The sequence below is a fragment of the Haemaphysalis longicornis genome, unplaced genomic scaffold (genome assembly GCF_048455015.1).
Source record: "Haemaphysalis longicornis isolate Haplotype H1 unplaced genomic scaffold, Haemaphysalis longicornis Haplotype H1 scaffold_7, whole genome shotgun sequence".
Taxonomy (NCBI): Eukaryota; Metazoa; Arthropoda; class Arachnida; order Ixodida; family Ixodidae; genus Haemaphysalis; species Haemaphysalis longicornis.
This window is the reverse complement of record NW_027526422.1, coordinates 45827788-45842091: the sequence shown is the minus strand read 5'-3', so window position 1 is coordinate 45842091 and position 14304 is coordinate 45827788. Positions and strand designations below refer to the sequence as shown.

At 48.9% G+C, this 14304-nt stretch overlaps 2 long non-coding RNA genes across 4 annotated transcripts; one reads left to right on the top strand and one right to left on the bottom strand.

Annotated features, from left to right (window-relative positions):
* Nucleotides 1-572: 572 nt before the first annotated feature.
* LOC144147422 (uncharacterized) lies at nt 573-2384 on the top strand. Of its 3 annotated transcripts, XR_013317923.1 has the most exons (6): nt 573-985; nt 1079-1216; nt 1738-1844; nt 1956-2001; nt 2059-2191; nt 2252-2384. It is a non-coding gene; the product is annotated as an uncharacterized LOC144147422 (long non-coding RNA). The 3 variants fall into 3 exon arrangements; XR_013317922.1 differs by having other exon boundaries at nt 575-985; nt 1738-2001; XR_013317924.1 differs by lacking the exon at nt 1738-1844 and having other exon boundaries at nt 786-985.
* Nucleotides 2385-5441: 3057 nt separating this feature from the next.
* LOC144147421 (uncharacterized) lies at nt 5442-9433 on the bottom strand. Its single transcript, XR_013317921.1, has 2 exons — nt 8573-9433; nt 5442-5650 (listed from the first exon to the last, which is right to left on the bottom strand). It is a non-coding gene; the product is annotated as an uncharacterized LOC144147421 (long non-coding RNA).
* Nucleotides 9434-14304: the final 4871 nt, after the last annotated feature.

The following is a 14304-nucleotide window of genomic DNA, read 5'->3' as shown; positions in this document are numbered from 1 at the left end:
TGCATGTTGTTGAATGTCTCCAAAGTTGGCCCACATTTGGCAACATTGCTGTAACGTGAAAAAACGTGCATATGGGCAACATTGCCTATACGTTGTTTGTAAACGTTGCGTGCATGTTGTTGAATGTCTCCAACGTTGGCCCACATTTGGCAACATTGCTGCAACGTGAAAAATGTGCATACGGGCAACGTTGTCTATACGTTGTTTGTAAACGTTGCGGGAATGTTGCTGAATGTGTCCAATGTTGGCCCACATTCGGCAACATTGTCACCACGTTGTGTAACGTTGCCTAACGTTACACAACATTGGCAACACGGCAGAAACGTTGCGGCAACAATTTGTGCTACTAGGGGAAAAGCCAAACCGCCTGTGTATATACGAGATTTCGGCGCATGTTAAAGATCCCCACGTAGTCAAAATCAATCCGGAGCCCTCCACTATACGGCGCGCCTCATCGCCTTCATTTTGTCGGCGCGTTGAACCTTACAATGACTCGTACGCAGTAGCATTTGTGTTCCAGCGCAGTCGACTGTTTCTTCAAGACGTGGCGTTTTTTATTCGGTTTCAAAAGCCGCGGAAGACGGTCGGTTACGGCGGCCGCATGACCGAGAGCCCATGCAATCGCGCCAGCCAAAGCCCTCTAGCACACACGCAATGACATCGCGACAGGCAGGCAGAACCACCGAGCAAGAAGGTTCTCTTGCTTCGTGACGCAGCATAAAATGCCTTGTCATGCACGCTCCAGTGCCCGCTCGGCTGCGACTTCATGCGATAACTACAAGCGGAAGTTGTCTTTTTCGGTCGTTTTGTTTTACAACTGGCAGAATGTTCTGGAATGCGATAGCGATGTGAAAGAGTGGGCGGGTAGGCGGTAGCCGGCCAGTATCAGCGCTCCGTAACGCAGGGATAAACGCGTTTTAGAACAAGGGAAGCGCCATGTTGCACGCCTGTTGCGTATCGGCGCGCTGTTGGCGTCGATGGATGGGTGAGTTTATTTCCACGCGGTATATTGGGGAAGTTTGGTTCGCGCTAAGAGTTGTTTAAACTCTATAACTGTTGTCGTTTTCTTTTTTTGCAGTCGTTTTTCTTTGTGTCTGTGCCATACACCGCTCCCGACCGGCTCGCTCGGACAAGCGCATCCCGGAGGGCCCTTCAATTGCGAACTTCCCTCACGTCCGACCTGCGTAGACAGCTTCGCCGACAACTCTTCCAAGTGGTGAGTTCCGTGGCCGAAGGCCCGGGGCGACATGCGGCGTACCCACGAAACCGGCTTTTGTCTCGTTCTCTCGCGACGCCAAACCTTCGCAAATTTGGATTAAGTTTCAAACCGGGCGCACATTCGCCTCGGAGCCGGACGTTTCGTGGGTTGTCGCGATGCAGGAACTCCGACTGTCACCAAAGCTTTGCGGTGCGCGTTAGGCTCTAGCTTTCGGGACAGCGGCGAAAGCGCGGTGGAAGCCCTTCGTCGCTGCCTCTATTCTGGGACTCTAAACGCGGTGGTCTTTAGCTCGGTGGCCCTGTTAAGCTGTGGTGATAGTCGGTCTTCCTTTCCGAACGCCGCGATAGCCGAGGCGTGACTTCCGCTCGCGCGTCCTCGGTTCGCGCGGCGTTCGGAATACAGTCGCCACCTTCAGCGAGCACCACTGAAGCACGGAACGCAGCTCTGCGGTCCGCGGCTCCAAATTGGGGTCGTGGCAAAGGCGAGTGATGGAATTGGTGTCCTTGGTTCCTTTTCAGGTTCGCGTCCCGCACTGCCTCCGCCCTCCCCTTTCCCTGACCCTTGTGTCCTGTCTAATTGCACTCGCTCCTTCACGCAAACATGCACTACTCTTCTGGCTAGGCAGGTACATGTCTCCATCTGTCCTATCTAGCTCGACAACGCGTGTTTTGTACAGAGGTGTTTTCTGGTAATAAAAGTGGTTCTGTCGCTGTTCGTCTGTTACTTTGCCTTTCAGCGTCCCTTCCCGTTCCTGCCAGGCGTAATCATGGTCTCCGCATTCGGTAAGCCGTGATTACCTTCGAAATTACATTTCTAACGTGCTCTGCCTTTTGTTCCAGACCGCCTCCTGCCTATGCGTACCGGCCACCGCCGAGCAGGACGGGGCCGTCATCGAGACGTCCAGAATGCCGTTCGAGTCGAGCTGTACATGGCTGCGCCTGTCTTGAAATCATTAAACCCTGTTTGCAATCTGTAAGCAATGGTGATCTCCCAAAACGTAACATTTTTAACGTGATTTGCCTCTTGGTGCAGACCGCCTCCTATCTATGCGTCCTGGTTACCACCTTGGAGGGCGGTGCCGTCATCGAGCCTTCACGGATGCCGTTCGAGTCGAGCTGTTCGTCGCTGCGGCTGTCTTGGAATTAAACCCTGTTCGAAACCGGAGTACTGCCTTTGTCGTTTGTACACAGTCGATGCGGCTCGCTGGCTCTGTCGGCTCGAGCGACATCAAGTACTGTGTCGGTCTCTTGTATCTCGTTTCGAACAGTATTTTAGCAAATCCTAGTTGCCATAATGGCGCTCATTAAAGTTGGGAGAGAAAGAAAAAGAGCGAACAAGTTCGCTCTCCTAGTGAGCATAATTCCAAAAAATGATTCGCTAGGAGTGCGGTTAGGGACAGCCCTTGACCCCGTGTAACCGTCGCACCGTTCATGAAAAGCGAAGTTCTTACTCGGGTACTTTGTCCTCTGGCTGGTGTGAAAGTGTTCATTCTAGGCAACGTGTCCTCCCAGGATTTGGCCCCGGACGGCGAAAAAGGTAAACGGACTGTTGTGTGTAACTTGTTCGGCGTAGCCGCCGGCAAAGTAGCATGCGGACAGAAGTCCGACCGTTCTTGTCGTCACTCGTAGAGTTGAGTGTAATACTCGGCGTACTGTTTAGTTTTCTCAGTGGCTCTAACTGAACCAATTTGTGTCCAGATTAACCATGGCGTGCCATACCAGAGTGTTATCAGATGTAGCTGCTCAAAGATTAGCGATTCAGTATCGACAAGTGTTGTACGTAAATGTGCAGTGAAGGGCTCGATTATGCATGGTGGCAATGCGAAAAACTGTCGCAAAGCGCCTCAGTGACGCTAAGCCCCAAGCAGATCGTCACAGAGGAGACTAGCAGCCCTGCCAGAGTGGTGCATTACCTGTGCGAAGGATGTGAGCCTGTGGGGAACCCCGACTGAGTTTTCACCCCCAGGGGGACGTTTGCTTCAAACTCACCGGAAATAGTGTGCGCGCGTTCCGGTGTTCGTAGTGATGGCGGCGTCAGTGTCTGTTGACGCTGCCAAGAGTCAAAGGCGTTTGGTTATGTCTCCCGCCTACTTGCTTGGCCAGCGGGCTCCTTCATCTCGAAAGCAAGTGTGCCCTGGCAGAAATTATATTTCCTTCGTGGTCAATAAAAATGCATAAAATGATTCACGATTGTTGTCCTCCCTTGCTCCACTCACCAAAGCGTTCATCACTAATCAGAGGCACCGAAATCGCAGCGGCAAACAAATAATGTTCAAAGACGACGAAATCTACCGGCCACTGTATACCGCCATCTAACCTCCACACGTCATTGGCGCAGAGAAACGCCCTCTCACGGACAGACTCCGCCATTAAATGGCTCTAATAATGTTCCCTAATGAGTGTGGAACTAAACACATGAGTAACTTGCCTGGTCAAGCTAAGGCTGAAAGCTTCAGAACTAGCGCTACTAGACACGGGTGTACTAATGGGGACGAAATGCGTACGTCTCAACTCAGCCCGCATGCAGTCTTTGCCTCCACGGGCGCTTTCTAACCATTCCGACGGCGCCGAAACGGGCAAAGGTAGGCGCCTAGAGGCACGATTTGCGTCGCCGTTATCAGGAAAATCTTTTGCTGATAAGGGGGGTATTTTCAAGCATTCTTTAGCAAAACTTTTCACTCGAAGGTGTAACCATGGTGTAACATTAGGGTGCGCGAAAAGGTGTAAACTTTGACTCCCTTGAGGGTGTACGTGCTGACTCTCTTTTGCAGGACTATACCTACACCCTTCGAGGGAAAAGTTTCGCTAAAGAACGCTTGAAAAGACCCCCCTTATCAGCAAAAGATTTTCTTGATAACGGCGACGCAAATCGTGCCTCTTAGCGCCTTTCTTGCGCCTTTTGGTGCCTTCAGAATGGTTAGATAACGCCCGTTCAGGCCAAAGATTTTCGGGGCGCTCAAAATATACGCCCCTTTACATCCACAAGCCTGCGAAGCTGTAATTAGCCACGCATTACCGAGTTTCGCGTAATTAATTAACGGAGACAGTAATTTAGAAATCCGCGGACGTTTCAGCAAACTTGCCGTGTTTTGACCATAGTGCACAATACTTCGGCTCGAAGGGTGAGAACTTTCATGTTATTGGGCAAATCTTTTACTGATAAAGGGGGTCTTTTCAAGCGTTCTTTAGTTTAACTTTTCACTGGAACTGTGGAAGTATAAGCCCCGCAGAAGGGTGTCAGTCCTTGCACCCGAGAGAGAAAGAGAGAGGGAAATATGTTTATTGGAGAGGTTGGCCTAGGAAAGTCAGAATTTGCTCCTTTGCGTGCAGCGTAATGTTAGACCTTTTGAGGGAAACGTTCACATCCCGTGTGTAATACCCCTGCTATACTGGGGTCCAAATGTTATTTGAACCAAATGTCATTTGACTCAAATGGGTTGCTTCAAATGCCATTCAGAATCCGCCCTGCTACACTACAATTTCGATGGCATTTGAAAGCTTTCACAACTGTTCGCTGTGCTGTAGTGGCGCTGTTGTTGCCCCGTTCCGTTTTCGTACACTAATACAACAATCAAACTTAGGAGCAGTCCGAGGCAGTAAAATGATATCAAATTAGAAGAGACACCAGTTTTGACTCTAAATATGGCTGTCTTGCGTTGTTTTTGTTTGTGTTTTTTGCAACTGACCCACTGGTTTTGAGAGTATGAAAATTAAATATGTTGATTTCGTATTTTAAGTAAATAAACAGTGAACAAAGTTTCACAAACAACAATATTTTGTTAGTTTTACGTACGGAAGTATTATATTTTTTATTGCCGATCGAAGACGCTGCGTCCGAGAGTGCTGGAAATGGCATTTGGAATCTTAAATGTCTCTCTCGGTGCTCATTTGGCTCAAATGTCATTTGAGCCAAATGGCATTTAAAGACCTAGTGTAGCAGCACAACTTGGCATTTGAGCCAAATGACATTTGGTTCAAATGACATTTAGACCCCAGTGTAGCAAGGATATAAGTTTTCTCTTCGACGTGAGTTTTCATGTGATCTTATTTATTCGTATTCAGAGATCTTAGTGAGTGAGGGTTTGTTCTAAAGCGTAGTTTCCCATCCAAATTCCCTTTTATATTCATATTTTTAATTTTTTCTTTTCAGTTCTGTACATACACGCCACTGTGCTCAAGCTGGCGTAGCCAGCGAGCTCAGGAGCCTTGATAGAGGCAGAAAATATTTAGAAAACTCTTTTATTTTCGCAATTGAAGCAAGGAGTATGCGCGACAAGGCGAGATGCTACGACGTCATGTTTTGGCGGCGTGAAGGATTGCAAGCTTGTACAGAACACGGGCAGGCTTGGGCGCGCTTCAGGTTTGGAACTTCAAAGAGGTGTCCTGACTTGTCGAACAAGGCCAGCGCGCTGAAGCTAAGTGAATGCAACATCTGAAAAAAAAGAAAAAGAACAAGAAGATACGCTGTCGAGTACCCAAGTTAAATAGGTATTTACACAGGTCTCGTCTGGCGCCAACAGCTCTGTGCAGCTATTGCAACGAAGACGAGTCTGTCGAACACTACCTTTTGACATGCCGACGTTTTTCCCGACTGAGACGTCAGTCCCTGGAGGTGCCGCTTTACAGTTTGGGGATATCCCTAACAGTGCCGGCTATACTATCGTTCGGGGCATCCGAAACGGGGTTATGCCGCCTGGATGTATGCTCTGCCCTCCTGCGCTACATTGAAAATTCAAAACGATTCTCTTTATGATTGCGATTGGTCACCCTCGCTTTGATTTTTCAGGATTTTTATTTATTTATTTTTCTTTTCCTTTTTTTTCAAAACTTTTTCCAACCGGTCTAAATTATCTTTCCTAAGCGTCTCGTGGTTAGATAAGAATTCGATTCTTTTTAACCATCCTCTGTTGATTGGCCGATCCCCTGATTGGGTATGTGCCATACCTAAAGGCGCAACAACAACAACAACAACAAAAGCCAAAGTTACACATATGCAGCAGTCAGGAACGGAACTGCGGGCTGGCGGCAGGCACCACAGATTACATGAAATTAGTTTTATAGACTTTCAGTCATGCTTCTACGAGGTCGCGGCTTCGATTCCCGGCCGCGGCGGCCGCTTTTCTGATGGAGGCGAAAAGCAAAAACACTGTGTGTACGAGATTTCGGCGCACGTTAGGCGCACGTTAAAAAAAATGGCGAGGGTGCGGAGTACGGGGACCGTGACATCCAAGTTGCACCCCGAGTGAAATCCGATTTGCTCCCCGACCGTCATTCGATTTTAGTCACTTTGCCTCCGCTTGCCGCGGTTCGTATTCGGGGAAGCTCGTGGTCTTTGTAGACGTTAGCAGCAGCGTGACGCGTCTTACGTTCGTTTCCGTCCATGGCGGGAAGAGGGTATGGGATTTTCAGAACCCGCTTACATACGCGGTGCACCGCGCCGCCATCTCCTCTTTCCGCGTAGCGCCATTTAGCGTAGTTCGATGCAGTCACTGTGTATTACAACTTGATCACAACCTGACTAGACCGGTGCTTTTGCGCGTTTTCTCGTATGGACACCAGGCCATTCTTCCTTCGAGGGAAACGAGGCGGCACACGCCGCTGCCCGCGCTCTTACATTCCGGGCGTTTTCGTCGACGGAAGAGGACCCTTCCGAACCCTCCATCTATCCCCCGGTCTCTCCCCGATTATCGCCAACTGCGGCTTCAATACCCTCCTCCTCACCCATCCCTCAGCACACAGGCGGCTCGCATTTGGCGTCGACTGCAGACCAACACATTCTACAACACCACGATACTCCACTACATCTCTCCCTCCACTTACCCCTACAACTGGCCTTCTTGCTCCGTCCCAAACACTACCTACCACCTGGTGTGGGAATGCCCCTACGCGACAAACCACCTCCCTTCCCCATCCCCTGAGCAGTGGGAGCGCGAGCTGGCCAGCTCACGATGCGAGGACCAAGAACGCCTCATCACTCGCGCCCAAGCAGTTGCGCTAGCTCGCGGCTATCTGGACTGAGAAAGCCACCCACTTTTATGCTCAATAAATGTTTTCCAATCCAATCCAATCTCGTTGCTAGATTATGTTAGTGCCTGTTTTCGAGTGTTTTGGAGTGTTCTTGTACTCTTTTAGATAGTTTCCGCCCAGATTTTCGCTTACTGGTGGTGTGCGCACGGATTGACGCGAATGGACATTGGGAGGTCCTAAGATACTCCGCACCCTTACAGGCGAGGGAGTAAGCCGTTTGGCTCTCGGGTACTAACTCACGGTCGTAGCCCAATGGGTAAGACGACTGACACTACCTCTGTCTGGTCTACCATACACAGGCTCAAATCCTGCCGGTGCCTGTGTGATTTTTTTCGATTTTAAATGTTATGCGCACGGACGAGGACGGACATTGTGAGGTCCTGAGGTGCTCCGCACCTAAAAAACGCGCCTCGTCGCCTGCGTTGCGTCGGCGCGTTAAGCGATACAATCAATCAAGCTTTACAGCGCAGGGTATACAGAGCAACACTTCGCCTTCTAGCCAACCCCTCTACAATACGCTTACTCTCAACTGGCACCGTTAACACGATCCCTCAGCCCCTCGAAGACCACCGCCTTAGCCAACTTGCTTGTCTATCCACAACCCCCTAAGGTTCGTTCCTCCTGCATTAACTGATATCAAATTAGAAGAGACACCAGTTTTGACTCTAAATATGGCTGTCTTGCGTTGTTTTTGTTTGTGTTTTTTGCAACTGACCCACTGGTTTTGAGAGTATGAAAATTAAATATGTTGATTTCGTATTTTAAGTAAATAAACAGTGAACAAAGTTTCACAAACAACAATATTTTGTTAGTTTTACGTACGGAAGTATTATATTTTTTATTGCCGATCGAAGACGCTGCGTCCGAGAGTGCTGGAAATGGCATTTGGAATCTTAAATGTCTCTCTCGGTGCTCATTTGGCTCAAATGTCATTTGAGCCAAATGGCATTTAAAGACCTAGTGTAGCAGCACAACTTGGCATTTGAGCCAAATGACATTTGGTTCAAATGACATTTAGACCCCAGTGTAGCAAGGATATAAGTTTTCTCTTCGACGTGAGTTTTCATGTGATCTTATTTATTCGTATTCAGAGATCTTAGTGAGTGAGGGTTTGTTCAGGGTTTGTTCAACCTCACTGCTCCACTTCGACAAGGCCACTGAATTCTCATATGGATGACTTTTGAAATGCACGCTGGCTTTCTCTCATGATACCTTTTACGGCCCTTACGAAAGAACTTCTTATGTCAATCGGTAAGTTGGCTTTCCGAATACGGGGTTGGTGAGCCTCACTACGTTGGAACTGGAGCGCACCAAAGGAGCATCGTACCTATGCGCCTCCTGGACAACGTCGAGAAGGCAGAGAGGGGGCCAGCTGGCAGGCACCTCTGCAGCATCCCAGGAGGCTGTTGATGCGGCGACCCAGCCTCGCGTGCAGGGCCTTCGCAAATCGCAGTCCAAGTCTGACGCCCACGATGGAGAGCCTGTGTGTTCATGGTAACCACAGAGAGGTGTTTTACGTAAGCTTTGCCATTGCCGCAACAGTGCCGCAAATGGCTATGAACCAACCCATCTGGTCCACATCGCGTGCATCTCACAGGGAGTGGACCAGCTGCTGGCAAGGGCAGGGGGTGCTCACACCAATGAGCCCTCTCCATTACCAGGCATGTACGGGCTACCAGCACTACCTTCAGGGCCGAGCAGTGAAAAGCCCTTGCCTAGCGCGATCCGACACGTCCACACACGGGGCTCCCCAGGCGCAGAACCTTTGCCCGAAACAGGCAGCAGGCACGCCCAGCCCCAAGCCCTCCAGGCGGCCCTGCGACATGTATATATAGAGCGACTTCAGGTGAACCACGGTGTACCCGATTGTGACCAGCCCACGTCCCCGGGACCATCGCCATACCTCGACTCCGAAGGTAACCCAAGAGAAAATGTAACTGGTCCCAGGTGGTGTATGGTTTAATTCCCATTTGGGCCCAGCTGGTCTTTGCTGGTCCCAACTGGTACCAGCTAGTTCCAGATGGGAATTTAACCATAAAAAGTGGTACCAACTACTATTTTCTCTTGCGAAGGTCACAGTTCTGCAGCAAGAATGAGATTTTTCCATTTAGTTGTTCTTGTCCCAAATGCAAAAGAAAAATTTTGGCATATAAGCATTCTACGCCCGTACATCAGCTTCCAGTGTAAGGCCAATGGAGCTCATTCTGTGCAGTCTACATCGAATTTATGCACTTACGTTATAACATAATTTACGTTACTTTAGCCTCTCATTTTCTTTTTAAGATAAGACCTGCACTACAAATATATGTGTAGCACAGGTGCTTTGCTAAAAAAAAACGACAGGCTATGAATCATGCATACAAGAAGCGTTATATCGCTAGCAATGATTTCAGCAAATACCAACCCTAAACACACAGATATAAGCACAAGAACAGCGCTAGCGTTAATGCCGAAAATTACATGAACATGGCAGGATTACCACTCACGCAAAGCGGAATAATTCAGCCATCGGTATTTGTCAAGCCATGCCAGTTGTGATTTCCGTTTCTGTTTTGAGTCTCTAACGCAGCCCATCTCGTAGCTTCTATCAGAGCTCTGAGCGAACATAAGAAGCTGGTCGACATTTCAGTACAGCCCAAATGTCAAGTCTGCTGTACTGAGCTCCCTCTTGGGGTTCTGAAATAGTTGCATTATTCTCTGTCAAGTATTCAATGCTTCGTGCATAAATGCCCTATAGCCTACCTGAAGGCTCGTACTTTACAGTAACTTTTCTGGGGCGGCCATCCCTTTAAGTGTAAGAACCACTCCTGGATAAGGCATAGCAAGCCACCGCTAAGTTCATTATTCAATGCCATATCAAACATTAAATTTAGCAAGAAAAAATAATAACACAAAGACGGCGGTGTGTGACCATGATCTTGCGGTTAGGCATGTCCTGTGCAAGTCGAGCAAAATCTTGCCACATTTGGAATTCTGTCGTAAGATCTGAGGAAGGAATCATAATAAGGTTCTACCAGTTTGGTTTCAAACATTAATGAAATGACAAACTTTTGAGCGCACTCGTGCACTGCCATTGTTCAGCCGAATACAGACTGCCGGTTTAGTCGGTTTAGTCTTTACAGTGTAAAAGCATGGACGGTTTTGGAATGTATAGGGCGCATGAGAATTTTGTAGTTTTTGTTAGTGACACGGGAAATGGAAATTAAGTTGGGAAGCTCCTTAGTCCACCAAAAAACAGAGCATTGGACAGTCGTACACACAGCATGACCTTTGGGCATGATGCGATGCTCGAAACAAGTCAGCATTTTGTTTCCGGAGTGCACCAAGAAAACATGCGTAATGGCATGGTCACGCATACATAAATGTTACAGACTACCACGCTTCAGCATGAAACGGACAGTAATGACACAGTTAAAGTATTCCATTGGATAACAGAGGCCCTGATGTTCAAACTGAAGCATGGCTACAGGATACAACATGATAGACACAGAAGAGGCTACAACATGATAGAGTGGCTTAAACTTGCAGAGTTGATAATTTCTCTGTCATTTTGGTTACTGAAGTAACGCTGACGATTGCTCAAAATTTCCTTCATGTGACATTTTAGAATGTATACGTAACCGTTGTGGATCCAGGCAGAATTACATCAGCGCGCGTGTGGGTTATGTGATGCACACACATTTGGGGGGGGGGGGAGAGGGGGAGGGCAAAGGTGTGCTGGTGCTCTTGAGAGGGCCGGTGGTCTAGACCACCAGCAAAATTGGAGCGTCCGCCAATCTTGCTGGTGGATGCTCCAGCAAGATTGTGTTTTGTGTGTGACCGCCTGCGTGTATCCGGCTCGGCGGAATATCATGCCGGGAATTGTGTGGGAGCGGCTTGTTTCAGTGACAATGTCGCGCCTATTCATCGACCTCATACGGAAAGAATCGGCACGGCGACAGCTGGACACTGCCGGTTTCAAAGAAGAGCTCATTCGGTGACTGGAAGCCGACATTCGGCAGCAGCATGAAGGTAGCCCCCTGGTTGAAGCGAAGGCTCCTGCCTCGTCCGCCGCGGTGCCTTTGACGTTAGACCCAGCCACGGTACTTAGCCTTGCCAGACACAGTGCCACAGACTGCCTGAAACATGATCCGTTGCCTTTGCCAGAGCAGCAGCCATAGCAAGTGTTAGTAGCCCAAACATTGCCCCCAAGAAGTGCCCCTGTCGCATGACACCGTCGCATCCGACGCGGTGTTCGCGCGCCATCACCCCAATATTCCATCATCCCGCTTCGCAGCCAGCCCACTCCCAGGCAGCACGCAGTTATAAAAGGTACATTGGCCGAACACAGAGCTGTTTTTGCTTGCCACAGCGATGATCTTGACCATATCACTGATATGAAGTTCCGTGTTTACCTGCATGCTAGCGCGTTGCCGTATACAGTTGGAGCTCATACCGGTACGATGCAGAAGGAAAGCAGTTCCTGAAAACTCAGGGGCCCTAGTGAACCATATGGCTTTTAAAGGGGAATGTAATGAGCTACAATCAAAGCCATCATCCGTGCCTTGCTCATCGCAGCCAAGCAACCGCTAACTCTACAGCTTCTGTGCGAATTCAAAACGAGTAAAGGCCAGGAGCTTCCATTCAAACAGTACGGCTTCTGTGGCCCCCTCCGCTTCCTTCCGAGCCTCCCGGATGCCGTACGCTTGACGCGGGTGGGTGGCGAAACCAAGTTCTGTCAGGCCAGTTCTCACAAAGGAAGTCAAGCACACACAGAATTCCTTCAACAGCCAGAAAGGGTTCATACTGTCGGCAAACCACCTGCCAACTACTTTCAGCCCAGCCAACAGCAAGCCCAGCATGCCGAAAACTTTGTCCATGGACAGAAAAAGTGAAAAACGCTTGTGAGCCAGCCACCTACAGGTTCCAAGCCCGTCAACAGCGCCAACCAGCCGCGACCTGTGCAGCAGCCAACGCCCTGGCCAACTCGAGCCATCTGTGGAGACCAAGGACAACTTGTGCCGCACCTGGCTGACCACTTCGTGAGTGGCATCGATGTACTTCAGATGGACAAAGCCCATGCCCGAAAGTTTGGCAGCAGCATCGACCGTTCAGCATTTGGCTACAAAACGAGCAAGGACTTCCTGCGTAGCAATTGTGGCATACTGTGTGCCACATGCAGCTCCATTTGAGAGGGTGTCGGCAACCTCCTGTCCAAGGACAACTGGCACGCCTTTCACGAACCTCGAAGCCAAGGCTAAGGCCCTTACCACGCTTCAGTGTGCATGAAACTGCCAGTGCAAGGAAGCAGGACAGTGTAGACTCACCTCTGCAGTCAGTGCAGCCACAGCTTAAACGGTACAATGCGCTTATTGGCTGTCTAGCCACCTAGATGACTTGGTGCACGAGTGAAGCGTGCGGCAGTGTTTCCCCCGCGTGTATGAGTGTTGTGCCTGTTGTGGACAGTGTGCGGATATTACTGTCCGCGAGACGTGGTCAACCAAAGTGGGGCGGGGTGCGAGCAGCCAGCCACATGTGCTGTAGTCATTGGGTGATCACTAGCGTCACCTTCAGTGCCATTACGCCACGCAGCTCAAGGCCCATGCGAGGTCTGGGACACGCTTGCTTGTTTGTGCTTCATTTGTGCCTGCCTCCGGTGTGGTCAATCGTGTTGTATAATGTTCAAATAAATGCTTTCCTTTAAATAACTCCCATTCGCCTCGCATTGCCTCCTGAATGCCCCAGCCTCCACGCCCAGCCCTCACAGTACTGCATACGGTGCAATTCATGAATTGCGAGGAGGACCAGAGATAGCGCCAATTAAAAGTAATGTGGCTTTAGCAGCACAATTTACAACAATCAAGGCCTAAACCTGAAAAATAGCTGCAGTGATTTCATTGAATCGGCAGATTTGAAGATCCACGGCGGGTAAAATGGATCACAAAGAAAGAATCTGGCTTGGATGTTTTTAAAAAAGCATAGCAGAGATAGAAAATGTAGGCGATTTCTTGCTGAAGTTAGATGTCGGGATTTTTTACTATAGAAGTGTAGAGCATGTGTGTGCTTAAATTTGTTTTGAGATAAGGCGTGTTCAGACATATTTAAGCGCAAATGTCAAGGAAGGCATTTCTAGTAAATTTATCATGAGTGGTTTTCAAAGTGTCAAGACGCATACAAAACAAATAGGCTCGGGTAACACTTCTTTACCATGTCTCCAGATAGACCTCTCTCAAGAGACGTTTTTAAAACCTCTTGGTGTAGCATAAGCGTGTGTTGTTCTCAGCAAGACATCTTTTACACGTTTACAAATAAACTTCTCAAAACTGCTAGCGGTAAACGTTTGCAAGATGTCTTCCCGTAGAGGTAGACGATTGTAGCTGTTTCAGGCTGTTTCAAGACGTTTTCAAGACAACTTGTGTTTCATGGGAAGGGCAGATACACTCAATTTCATTTCTCTATGCAGGTTTACGCGCCTTTATGGTAAACGCTGGGCGTTCATCGTGTTTGTACTAGTAACGGCGGGTACCCTCGCCCTCCCCCCTAATTTGCATAAAAAAGTTACCTTGGATTACCCCCCCCCCAAAAAAAAAAAAAAAAAAAAATCCTGGATACGTGCCTGGCTATTGCACAGCCGAAAGCAGAGGTTTTGGAGAAGCCAAACTCCTAAAGCTTTAGCCCTGTCGACGGAGGAAATTTTGGGGGATGCTCTAAGCCCAGCTGATAGTGGAAATTTTGGGGGAGTCAAACTGGTAACGATGTGGCCCCGGGGGGGGGGGGGGGGTGCTTCCGAACAAAAAACGCTTATCCGCGAGCAGGTACAGGTTGCGGCAGAAAGCCAGAAACCATGCGATATATTGTAGCGGATTGCAAAGGTACCCGTCCAGTCCTCAGTGAGGGAGACATCCAGCTTCCGGAAGCCTTTGGCTTTCAGGTTAGGGGAAAGGTGAATTGGAAAGCAGTAGAGGTTACTAAGATAAGGCTAGAATGTTCGTGGGAAAAGAGCAGAGAAGAAAATAGGAAGACGTCCGAACTATGAAGTCAGACCAGCACAAAAGTACTATAAAGTTTCTTTTTTTTTAT